This window comes from Sturnira hondurensis, unplaced genomic scaffold (assembly GCF_014824575.4).
Source record: "Sturnira hondurensis isolate 20B ecotype Veracruz unplaced genomic scaffold, ASM1482457v3 Scaffold0000880, whole genome shotgun sequence".
NCBI classification, from domain to species: Eukaryota; Metazoa; Chordata; class Mammalia; order Chiroptera; family Phyllostomidae; genus Sturnira; species Sturnira hondurensis.
Window position 1 is genome coordinate 22,814,166 of NW_028073511.1, and position 12,871 is coordinate 22,827,036.

The following is a 12,871-nucleotide window of genomic DNA, read 5'->3' on the forward strand; positions in this document are numbered from 1 at the left end:
TGCCCGTCTTTTAAGACAACGGAATTCCACTGACCTCAATCAGCCCTAAGGCGGCGTCACAGGGCAGCGCTTGGGTCTGTTTTAGATGTCCTGATTGGGGGGCTGGGGAATGGGGCAGGGAGGAGGTCTTCTTGAGGACCCTGCCCACCAGGGACACCCAGGAAGGATATACCTAGGCCTCAGCGTGCGCAGAAAAATCCGCGCTCAAACGCAGGGACCGTCTGGAGTACAGCCTCATCCCTGTAACCTGTTTCCTGGACACATAGCTCTGTCCTGGGTCCTGGGGACCTACGAGGCCCCGCGCGCATACTCTCGCACTTGCCCTGTCAGCCCGGGAGCCAGTACGCCTCGGGTTCCAGAGCAGGGCGCTCTCGGGTTACTCCCACCCCTACCCCCTGCAAGACACACACACACATTTCTGGCTGTACTCACCCCTCGAGTCTCGGTCTCAGGCCCTCAATCCGGATCCACCGGCGCAGCCTCCTCTGTTCTGACCACGCCGTCCCGCTGTGCAGCCCTTTAACCCCGCCCGGCGGTGCAGCGAGACCCGCCCCCCGCCTCTGGGCGGGGGACCTAGGCGCTGCCCGCAGAGTCAGAGAGAACTAGAGACAGACTCAGGGAGGCACGAGGAGAGTGGCAGGAAGGAAAAGCCGCTGAGACTGAACTGAAGAGAATGACAGATGGAGAGATGGAGAGAAAGTCTCAGAGACACAGCGAAAGAGACATGCAGACCCGGACATCCAAAACCAGCAAATACCCAGGCTCCTTGAGCCCCTGCTCCTGCCTAGTTCCCATTAGCACCCAGATTCTCCCCTTGCCATCCTCCCTCAACACCCTTCTTCCATACCAGCACTCCTCATGGTCCCCACCTCATGGCCTGTTGCCAACGTTGAACAGAGGTCCCTAAGCCAGCAGCCCTGACTCACCAGGGCCTCCCAGGAGCCTCCTCTGGGTCCACCAGGAATCCTCAGACTCCACCAGCGTTGGGAGCCAGCCTTCATGCTCTGTCTGGATCCTGTGTCCGACCCACCCCCCTGGGGCTCTTGGCTCTTCCCTCCAGGAAGACCTCTGGCCTCAACAAGCAGCTCCAGACTCTGGTTCTGCTCCTCCCAACCCACCCACCCAATGCCAGCCATCTTGACCCCCCCCCCTCGATTCTACTGTTGTCGTTGGCCACCTCATCTGCTCCAGATGTGTCTAGACAAGGTCAGCCCCACCTCCGGATGTATTAAAGACATACCATTCCTGGGTCGGTGGGTGGCTGGCTGGCTGACCTGGGAAAGTGGGCAGGCAGATGGGAGAACTCACAGCTGGCCTCTGGTTCCCCATCACCTTCTCAGGGCCGAGCAAAACAGATGTGCAGGAAATGTCTGTCAAATGGGAGGGGGGAGACACAGGAGACTAGAGAGCAAAGGCACCAACTATTATTGCAGGCCCGTCTGGGGAAACTGGGGCACAGGCTGAAGGCTCAAGGAGAGGTATGACTGCCTGGGTTTTGGCTGGGCCAGGTCAGACCCTGAGAAGCCTGAAGCTATGAGAAAACAACGAGTTCAAAAGTTAAAACCACAGTAAACAAGGCCTGACCAGGTAGTTCAGTTGGTTAGAGCATCATCCAGATGCACTAAGGTTGTAGGTTCAGTCCCTGGTCTGGGCACGTTTAAGAATAAACCAATGACTATGTGAATAAGTGGAAAAAGAAATCAATGTCTCTATCTCTCTTGCTCCCTCCCTCCCCCTCTCTATAATCAATTTTTAAAAAATTTAAATACTTTTTTAAAAAGGAAAAAACTACAGTAAATAAACCATAAAGAAGCTGAAGAAAGGAAGTGCAGATATTTTTCCCCAGGATGGCCATTCTAAAGTCTTATTATTCATTAAAAATAGATTCTGGATGCAGTTATAGACTTAGTGCCTGGCAGGTAAGCAAACCAGGTCAGATGTCTGCCCTCAGGACTGGTTAGGCAGGGGTTTCAAACTCATTTTCACCAGGGGCCACATCAGCCTCGTGGTTGCCTTCAAAGGGTTGAATGCAAGTTTAGGACTGTATAGATGTAACTACTCCTTAACCAGTGTCATGGAGCTTGGCGCTGCTGCTGCTGCTGCTGCTGCGTAGAAACAAGGTGTGGAGCCGATGAAACAAGGTGGAGGGCCGGATTCGGACCAAGAGCCTTGTGTTTGCCACCTATGGCTTAGTGGATGGGCCGAGAGGTGAAGCAGGTCCAGAGCAATGTTAAGCTCTTGGAGCTCAGAGCCTGGGGGCCAAGCACAAATGCAAAGCCATGTCATACAGTGGGTAGAGCGTGGACTCTGGAAGCGGAGGGTTCAGATAACTTCATCACACACTCACTGTGAACCTCAGAAGGTTGTTGTAATATTTTACTACAGTGTTTCTCACTTAAGGCAATTGTCCCCCACCCCGCCCAGGGGACACTGGGCAATGTCTGGAGACAAGTTAGGTCCTCACACCTGGAGGTGGGGATGCTATGAGCATCTCGTGGGTAGAGGCCAGGGATTCTGCTAAACACCCTCCAGTGCGTGGGACAGCCTCTCACAGCAGATTGTAATCCTGCCCCAGGTGTCAACAGTGCTGGGGTTGAGAAACCCTGCTTCAAGGGGAAAGAAGCATTTCTGTATTTTAGCACATAGTAGGTGCTAGGTAAGTGCTGACTGCTCTTCCTAACAACCAATAGTTTTCAGGCTTCTCCCTCACCAGCAAATCCTGACTGCTAATCCTGTGCTCTGCCCACCTCAGTTCAGAGAAAGCAGTGGCTTTCCAACCCATCCAAGTGCAACCTCCAGTCAGGCAGGTCCTGTGTTAGCCTGGCTCTCTCTTGCCCTGCGACTAGGATCTCCATGGAGGTGGGACCCCAGGACCAGCTGGTGTGGGGCTGGGCAATGCTTGGCTCATAATAAGTCTGTACCAGTGGCCACTCTACTCCAAGCGTGAGAATATAGCAGAGAGTAAAGAAAAATCAACTCCCTGTCTTCATGGATCAGAGACTTGAGTGGGGAAAACAGAAAACAGAGAAGCATCTCCATCAGGAATTTCCATGAGTGAAGGGGGATCTAAGGCGACGATGGGGCAGTGGGGATGCCGCTGTTCAAGGGCGAGTGTTACGTCTCTTCCTTGTTGGAACCCAAGTAATGAGAATGAATACGAAATCCTATTTTACACCTTAAACATGTAATTTTTATTTGTCAGTTTTACCTCAGTGAAGCTGAAGGGGGAGAATAGATGTTGAATGAATGAATGAATTTTCACAAGCCTGAACCTCACAGAATATACTGTGGCTGGTTCCCAAAGTCTGATACAAGTATCCTCAGCCGTTTAGCCTGGTAATTTTAGACAGCACACAGAGGAACATTTTCTATTTTTATTTTCTATTTTATATATGTATGTTAAATGAAATTTGGTTTGATAAGTAAAGAGCACATTCTCAGTAGTATGACAGTGATATAAACTTTTTAAATAAATAAGGTCTAAAAGGAAGACTACTGAAAGAAAACTATTAAGAAAGTAATAGAAACATAATCCAGAGATAGGGCAAACGTGGTAACAGAGGGTTGTGAATGGTTGAAATTTCAGAGTCAGACACCATGTGTCTGCGCTAACAAAGATGGAAGAAGCTCCAGGTCTCTAAGTGTGAGTTTTGGAAATATCAGAGCACCGATCTTCCCCAAATTCCAGAAAACAAGAAGCAAAGGCCTCACAACTTAGAAGAGAGACTTTAAAAACAAGTGTAAGATGCCCCCTTGGCCTAGCAGATTGCAAACTTGGACTCTTCATTTCAATAGTGCTCCCTCACTTGGGGCTGGCCCTCGGCCAGGGTGGGAGGGGGTGGTGTTTCCAGGTGAAGAAGAGGTGACACAAATAATTGAAGCTTTGCTGCTAGGAGGAGGCTGCAGGGAGGCCAGGTAAGGCTACGTGAAGGATGTGACATCTGAGCTGGTCCTTCAGGGAGAGCTTGGATTTCAACAGGTGTGGGAGAGGGGGTGGGGCTCAGGCACAGAGAAACCCAAGGGTGTGGCTGGGCAGATGGCTTCTCCTGGCTTAGTGGTGTAAGAGTCACGGAGGCTGGAGGGGTGCAGGGTGGACATGAAGGGCCTTGAAGGCCAGTCCCAGTGGCTGAAGGTTGATCTGGTGGGCAATGGGGAGCCACAGATGGTGCTTGAGCATGGGAGGACCCCCTCTTTTGATTGATTTGTTTTAAAACACATCAGTGAGGTCAGCTTTATCTCAAGCGATTATTTTGTCATGGCAGACAATAAAACACATTAGTGGTTACTGAATTTTTTAAGGCTGTGAATTTTTTTAGGGATGTGGTGCATGTCCTCATTAGTGACTGGCTGGATGAGGCTCCGGGAAGCAGAGGAGAAGAGAAGAGGGTGCCATCCCAGCTTCTCTGCCCTCAGAGATGGAAGGAGAACCAAGTTAAAGGGCCTGGAGATGAGCAGTCACTGAAAGTAGGCTTCCTGGCCGTGTGACCTTAGTCAAGTGCCATGACCGCTGTGAACCTCCATACCATACAGATAAAATAAAGGAGAGGATCACAAGATCCTCTCAAGGATCTTCAACACTTCAAACTTCAAACACTTCAAACTTCAACACTTCAAGTTTGCCATTTGATTTGGACTATCTTAGAGGGTCTCACCCAGGGCAAATTCTCCCCGCAGGGTACATCTGGCAGTGGCTGGAGATAATTTGGTTGTCACAGTGTGGAGGGGGAGGTGCTACTGGCATCTAGTCGGTAGAGGCCAGGGATGCTGCTCAACACTCCACAGGGTATAAGACGTCTCCACCCCAGAGAATGATCTGGCCCCAAATGTCAACAACGCCGAAGTTAGGACACTTGGGGTTGACTTGATTCTAAAAGGCTGGTGGACCATTCAGGGAGACACTCAGGAGGCAGCAGGGCCCAGTGTCTCTGAGTCACCTGATTGGGTAGACAGTGGGCGCCCTAGACTGGGTCAGTGAGGTCGCTCGGGGAGGGAGGAGGACATCAAAGAGGGTGGGGAGCCAGCAGCTGCATTAGGGAGAGGATAGGCACAGGCCTGGCCCTGGAGGTGGAGACGCTACATCTGGGAGGTTAAGAAAGAAGAGTGGCAATAGGTGTTGACACCTGTGCCCAGAGGTCCAGGAGCCAAAGCCCCAGAAAGGGACAGGATAATGGGATTAGCAAGTCACCAGAGTCCTCACACTGGTGGCAGCCAAGGTCAGAGTGGGAGGGTAAGAAGTGGAGGCGGTGGCTGGATTAAGAAGGTGATGCCAGAAAGACATCTGGAAGTGGGAAAAGGTGGAGCATGGCTGGGGTGAGGGAAGGGCTTTTGCTGGGGGCCCAGGAGCACACAGCAGACTTTCAGAGGCAGAGGTAGAGGTAGAGGTAGATATCCCATCATGCACTGTTCAAGGGAACGTAAAATGGTACAGCTGCTATGGAAAAGTTTGGTGGTTCCTCAAAAACAGAAACATGCACTTACCATATGACCCAGCAATTCCACCCCTAGTACACAGCCAAAAGACTTGAAAACAGGGACTGAGACAGATACATGCATATGTGTGCTCATAGCAGTACTATTCATGATCGCCAGAATGTAGAAACAGTCAAGTGTCCATCAGGAGGTGAAAGAATGAGCAAATGTCCATCCACACGATGGAATATTATTCAACTATAAAAAGGAGTAAAGCAGCCTTGGCTGGTGTGGCTAAGTGGATTGAGTGCTGGCCTATGAACCAAAGGGTCACTGGTTTGATTCCCAGTCAAGACACGTGCCTGAGTTGTGAGCCAAGTCCCCAGCAGGGGGAGCGCAAGAAGCAACTACACACTGAGGTTTCTCTCCTTCTCTTTCTCCTTCCCTTCCTCTCTCTCTGGAAATAAGTAAATAACTATATAAATAAAATAAAATAATAAAATAAAATAAAAAGGGATGAAGCACCTATACACTACAATGTGGATCAGCCTCAAAAACATGCTTAGTGAGGAAGCCAGGCAGAAAAACACATGGCATGTGATTCCAGGCAAAACCATAGAGACAGAAAGTGGATTGGTATTTGCCAGGGGCTCGCTAGGGGAATGAGGAGTGAAGCCCAAACTCAGGGAAAAGGGGTATGAGGTCTCCTTTTGAGGTGGTGAGAAAAATTGGAACTTAGATAGAAGTGATGGTCACCCCACATTGTGAACGTACTAAATGCCACTGAATTGTATACTTTAAAGTGGTTAACTTCATATGGTGTGAATTTCACTTCAATAAAAAGTAAAAAGAGGGAGTTCTGGCAGGAAACAGAGCACTCAAATGGGGTAATTTGAATAGAGTTCGATAAAAACACTATTTTCAAAGGGATAGTGCAGCATCCTAGGGGCTAGGAACAGCCAGGCCCATCATACCCCTGGGGGCTCAGGCCTGGGCCCAAGAGGCCATGGTACTAATAGTTACTGGAACCTGGACCAGATAGGCCTATGTGGGGAAGACTGCCTGGCAGGGGCTGTGAACCTTCAGTCTGGGGACACAGCCAGCCTGCATGGACCATAAAAGAAAGGAGATGGGGTACAGACATCCTGACCTCACTGTCCTCCCTCCTTCCAATGACTGTTGTGGCTCCCCATTGACTGGACCCAACCAGAAGCCACAAGGCAAAGGAGCCTGTTCGGTGGTCCATGCAAGTTATCCTCCCAGGACATAAAATACAGAGTAGAAGGGCTAGAGACAAGACAGGAAATACCAGAAATTTGAAGCAAAGACCAGAGCAATTCAGAAGTGTGGGGTGAATGGGGTAGCACACTGCCCCTCCCAACTCATTATTCATCACTCTCCTGCTCAAGGCCCACAAACCAGCCACTTGGGGCCAGTTTTTCCAAACCCACCTAGGCCATCTCTGTCACCTTTGCATACACCATTCCCTCTGCTTAAAATTCTTTTTCCTCTCACCTGCCCAGCTAACTCCTACTTATCCTGCATGTCTCAGCTCAAGAGCCATTTTCTTTGAGGGCTTCCCCCTCTCAGCTGGCTGAGTTCAGCCCGTACTGGATGCAGACACATCTGTGCATCCTCGGTATCAGCAAAATTGCTCTTGGGATGATTTGTTTAGTGACTGTACCTGGATAGGGCTACGAGCTCCATGCAGATAGGCAGGGTCTTTCGCATACCCTGTTCGCCCCCCACCCCCCTGCCTGAGCAGGTAGAGAGCATATATTCCTTCAACAAACATCGAGTTCACAGAGAGTACCAGGTGTGGTGTACAAAAAAAAGGGGTCACATTCCTGCTGTCTGGAAATTACATAAAGCACAACTAGAAAACACATAACAAAAGGGGGTGTTCTATGTGATACGTACTACGGAGGAAAGTCCAGCAAGATAAGGAAATGAGGACGGGCTCTCTGAGAAGGTGATATTTGAGCAGAGACCAAAAGCAGGGGAGGATCTCTGGGGGAAGAGAATTCCAGGCATGGGGCATGGAGACCAGGGAGGCCAGAACAGAGTGAGCAAGCAGGAGAGTGGGAGGAGATGAGGGTAGGGAGGTGGCAGCACCGATCACATAGGGCCAGAGAGGCCACAGGGAGGACCTAGGGTTTTGGACATCAAAGATGGCTGAAGTCCGAATGGTCGTCTACCCTCAGCAGTTCCGACCTCCATCTTTTGGACACAGGCCTCTGCAAAAGGCAGGAGCCACAGATGGTCTGAGCTTAGGGGCCAGACTTAGGCTTTAGCCGACTCCCTCTGGCTGCAATATTGTGAAGCAGCTGAAGGGGGCACAAGAGCAGCAGGCGGTGGCTGCAGCCAAGGACCCGAACAGCAGCAGCAGCAGCAGAGGGGCTGAGCCTTCTGAAGGGTGGTGGAATCTGGAATTTACTTTAAAGGTGGAGCGGTGGGATCTTCTGACAGACTGGGTTTGGTTGTGAGATGTTAATCTAAAAATAAAAAGATCTTTCAACGTGGAAGGCAACAAACATTTATTTGAGATCCATAAGAATAGCTATTTGGGGATCGTTAATTCAGGGAGAAGCCCAAATAATGTTCCAATTAGAAAACAAACACAGGGGTGTTTATGAGAAAGGGAAGGAGAACAAGTACATCTAAGGGAAGGAAGGCAATTCTACTGGTGCCGATAACATTAATATAGTGATATTAATTTTAAACATTGTTTTTAACTTTAAGTCCAGTAGTCATCAGGACAGTAGTCATCATATCTGCTTTCTTATTATCTTTGCAAACATTCCTTTGGGGTACAAGGTTGCTCTAGACTCAGCCCAAAGTTTATTTTGCTGTTTCAACATTCCAAATGTCAGGTATAAGGCGTGCAAGGCAGTTCCTCTGGAATAGCAGCTCGGGCTCCATTTTAAAGTGGCTCCATCTATTTATTTACTTACCTATCCATTTATCTATTCACAGAGAGAAGAAAAGTCACAGGTGACTGCAAGGTGTTTGGTGTGGCTCGCATTAGGCTGGTACTTTTCAATGGAGAACAAGAGAAAAGGAAAAACGGGATAGAGCCCTGGCGGGTGTGGCTCAGGTGGTTGGAGCATCATCCCATTCACCAAAAGTTTGGTTGTTTGATTCCCAGTCAGGGTAAATACCTACGTTGCAGATTCGATTCCTGGTCAGGGAGTGTATGAGAGGCAACCAATCATTAATGCCTCTCTCTTCTCTCTTTCTCTCACCAAAATATATTTGGTTTTTTTTCTTTTTTTAAGATTTTATTTATTTATCTTTAGACAGAAGGGAAGGGAGGAAGAAAGAGAGGGAGAGAAACATCAATGTATGGTTGCCTCTCGTGCTCCCAGCATGGGAGAACCTGCCCTGCAACCCAGGCATGTGCCCTGACTGGAAATCAAACCAGTGACCCTCTGCTTCATAGTCCGGCACTCAATCCACTGAGCCACACCAGCCAGGGCTGTTTAGTTTTGGTTTTCATTTTTTTAGCAAAAGGGGATAGAGAGAAAGATAGCAAATGGGGGAGAAAGGAGGGCAGGGGGGGAGGGGGAAGTGTACAAGAAGGAGAGAATTCCTGAGGGACGAGAAGGATGATACCAATGGAGAACCAGGTGGGTGCAGGAAGAGAGCTCTGGGGTGGGTGCAGGGAGGAGAGGCCCTAGTCCTCAGAAACTAAGGAGAGAGATGGAGATGGAGAGGTGTCCCCCTAGAAAGTGTGGCAAGTAAGGATGCTGTGGGGAAGGAATAGGGAGCTAAGAGGACCAAGACAAGAGGACTTAGCCCTCCACCTGGGAAGTGACTTCTCTTGCACCGGGGCCAGAAATCCTAATGGTCAGATCATTCTAGAGAAGTTCAGACAGGCAAAGTCTGAATTGCCCGGGAGTAGCAAGTAGGATGAGTTCACTTGAAGGGACTGGGAACCTAATTTAGATAAGGTGATCAGGGCTAGGCTTCTAAGAGGAAGTGATGTGTAAGTAGTCTCTGAATCACACAGGAAGACCTGAGTTGGAGCTTTCCGAGCAAAGTAAGTCTCAAGTGCAAAGGCCCTGGGCCTGAATGAGGGTGACATCATCAAGGAGCAAGAGGCCAGTGGGCTAGAGTGATGAACCCACTAGGAGAGGAGCTCAGAGGGGTTGGTGAAAACCAGATCATGATGGTTCTAGTGTAAACGAGGCAGAAATGAGAGCAAAGGGGAAAGGGTGCCTGAGCAGAGGGGCCAGCTAGAGCCGACACCTGAGGGCAAGGAAGTATGCGGCCCATGCCTGTTTGGGAGGCAGGAAGTCAGCCTGCCTCCTGCTGTGCTGATCTAAACTGTACAGCAAAGAAAGGGAGTGAGCAGGATGGGGCGAAATGACTTCCAACAGGGGACCAGTTGTTGCGGTTTGTGACCACAGGCCTTCGGTCTGATTCAGCAAGATTCTGTGTTGTCAGAAGTCAGCTCCCTAAAGAGCAAAACAACAAAGCATCAAAGCAGGGGAACTTCCCTAGGAATCTCTCCTTCTCACTAGCTCCCAGAGGGGTTAAACTTCAGGAAACTTCTCAAAAGTGCTTGCAGGCTGGGTTAGGTCACCAGTTGCTGTGTGACTTTTGGCAAGTTACTCCACCCCTCTGAATGTCAGTCAGCCACTTTTTTGTATGTTTGATCCATCTGTAAATCAAAGGCCCATCCTCTGCCTACATTACCACGGCCACTCTCCACAGTAAGGCAGGGCCTCTAATCATGGTCACTTATAGGTGGAGAAATGGTGGCTGGGAAGAAGAAACTCACTTGCCCAAGTTGGGAGCTAAACCCAGATCTGTCAAATTCCAGCAATGGTGAGGCTTTCAGGGACCCAAGCCTAAAACCCTCTATAGCAAGTGTCTGGCACCCAGTGGTCACTAAGCAGACGGGGGCTATTCTTATGGTCATTAGCCTTAGGATGGTGCGGGACCACCTCTCCCCTCCCAACCCTAGTTTCCTCAGCTGCAAAATGGGACTTAGAATCCTCCACATAGAATTCTCTCCTTACTGGCTTTGGAAGACGTCAGAGACATAAAGTGTGTAAAAACAAATGGTGGGCCTTTGGCAATTCCTTAAAAAGTTAAATGTATAGTTATCACATGACCCAGCAATTTCTCTCCAAGCCCCAGAAAAATTGAACATGGTACTCAGACAAGAACAGGTTCACTCAGGGGCATAGCAGCACTAGTCATATTAGCCCAAGGTAGAAACAACCCAAAATGTCCATTATACAGCAATAAAAACGTCAACATAGTATTGGAAGTCCTAGCCACAGCAATCAGAGAAGAAAAAGAAATAAAAGGCATCCAGATTGGAAAGGAGAAAGCAAAGATCTCATTGTTTGCAGATGACATGATAGTGCATATAGAAAATCCTATAGACTAAAAAAAAAAAAAAAAAGGAATGAAGCCATAAAAAGGAGTGAAGCACTTACACCAGGAGGCGAATGAGCCTTGAAAACATTACACTGGGTGACATGAGCTAGACAAAAAGGAAACACATTGTATGATTCCTTTTATATGACATGCCCAGGGTGGGTAATCCTTAAAGACAGACAGCAGATTGGTGGTTCCTGGAGCACAGGGGAGGAGGGAGTGGAGAGTGATTACTTAATTGATACTGGGTTTCCATCTGGGCTGACAAAAATGTTCTGGAAGCCCGAGTTGTAAGTGGGATCTCCCTGACCTCAGGCAGGTTCCACTCCTCTGCCAGAGAGCCATGCAGGTGACAGACACCCACAGTGAAGTCACCACCCTTAGACACAGGTGACTCAGCAGGAGGGCAGGTAGCAGTACCCAGGATATTGGACAGTCTGACTGGTTCTTCCCCCTGGCCCAGGAGCACCCAGCCAGGCTGACCCAGAGTTTAGGGGCTGTCACAGGGGTGTCGGACTCACTTTCACTGGGGGTCACGCCAGCCTCCTGGTTGCCTTCGAAGGGCCGAATGTAATTTCAACTCCTTAACTGTTAAGGAGCAGTTACATTTATACAGTCCTGAAATTATTTTGGCCCTTTAAAGGCAACCGTGAGGCTGATGTGGCCCCCAGTGAAAATGAGCTTGAAACCCTCAGTTTAGAGAGAGAATCCTCTGTTATTGTCACTTCTCTGTGCTCAGCCTCATGCGATACCCCAAGAAGACTCAGCTCTGGAGCCAGTCCTCAAGGAGCTCCCAGTCTGGAGAAGATGAAATCGGATGTAGACACTCCCAGCCTCTCCGAGTTAGGACAGAACCTGGAGCTGGGAAAGTCAAGTGAAGAAATCCAGAGAAGTGAAGGCCTCCTAGAAAGGGGAATATAGGAGATGGGCGTTGAAGAACAAATAGGAGTCCGCCCATTGAAATGAAAAGGCTTGTGAGTATTTCACATACACGCATACTGTACTAGTGGGAATGCAAAGTGATATAAGAAAATGAAAAAGTTTGTTAATTTTTTACACACTTCAATACTTTACTAGTAGAGAGGAAAACGAGTGATATCTGGCAAAATTATATACGAATTTATACAGTTGCAGGAGTATATCCCAATGAATCTTTTGCAAAAATAAGAAAAGATTAATGAACAAGGCTTTTCATAGCGATGCTATTTAAAGTATCAAAAAACTGTAAATATCCTGTATGCCCATCAATAGGGGACAAGTGAATAAACCATGGCACAACCACACTCTGAAGTATTATGCAGCTGTGAAAAAGAAATAAGCAAGATCTCTGTATACTAGAAACAGTAGTAAGTGGAAAAACAGCAACTTGGATTCATATATATATTCATTTTAATTAAAAGCTAGACCCTGAAAAATTATAAATGGTGGCCTCAGGAAGAGGCAAAAAACATGATGGAAGGCACAGGAATAGAAGCTAGATATCTCTCTCTATATTGTGCTTTATAGATTTGAATTTGAAACTATGTAAGTATCTTACATAATTCTAAAATAATATTATATAAAATATAGGGGTTAGGCCCTGGGCCCTAAGCATATCTTCCCCAATCAGACTGAGGAACTAGAGCCGCCCCGGGGCCTTACAGAAGGCATTGGGGACTGGAGCAGTGAGGAACCTAAGAAGAACAAGAGGAAATCAGGGCAGGTCCAGCCAGCTATGCCTCCCAGCCCCTGAACCAAGATCCTGAACCACAGGAGGTGGAGCTGGTGGCAGTGGGGGGTGAAGAAAGATGTAGCTGTTGATATTCAGAATTGGATTCAGGCCCTGGGGCTTCATTTACCAGACCCACCATTAGAGAGTGATGATGAAAAAGAGGAGGGAGGTATAGCATTGAGCAACCACAGCTCTATTCTCATGGACCCAGGATACGTACAGCTGGTGCAAAGGGCAATGGCTGGAGTAAGCCTGCCTGCACCAGGTGTTCCTGCCTGGGCTCAGGAGATACCAGACGCCCAGTGGGAACCTGTGGTGCAGAAGGCTCTCCAAGCCCAGCAGGCATGCCCTGCCTGA

At 48.7% G+C, this 12,871-nt stretch overlaps 1 pseudogene; it reads left to right on the top strand.

Moving 5' to 3' along the window:
* Positions 1 to 7,580: 7,580 nt before the first annotated feature.
* Positions 7,581 to 12,871, top strand: LOC118994246 (male-enhanced antigen 1-like; annotated as a pseudogene).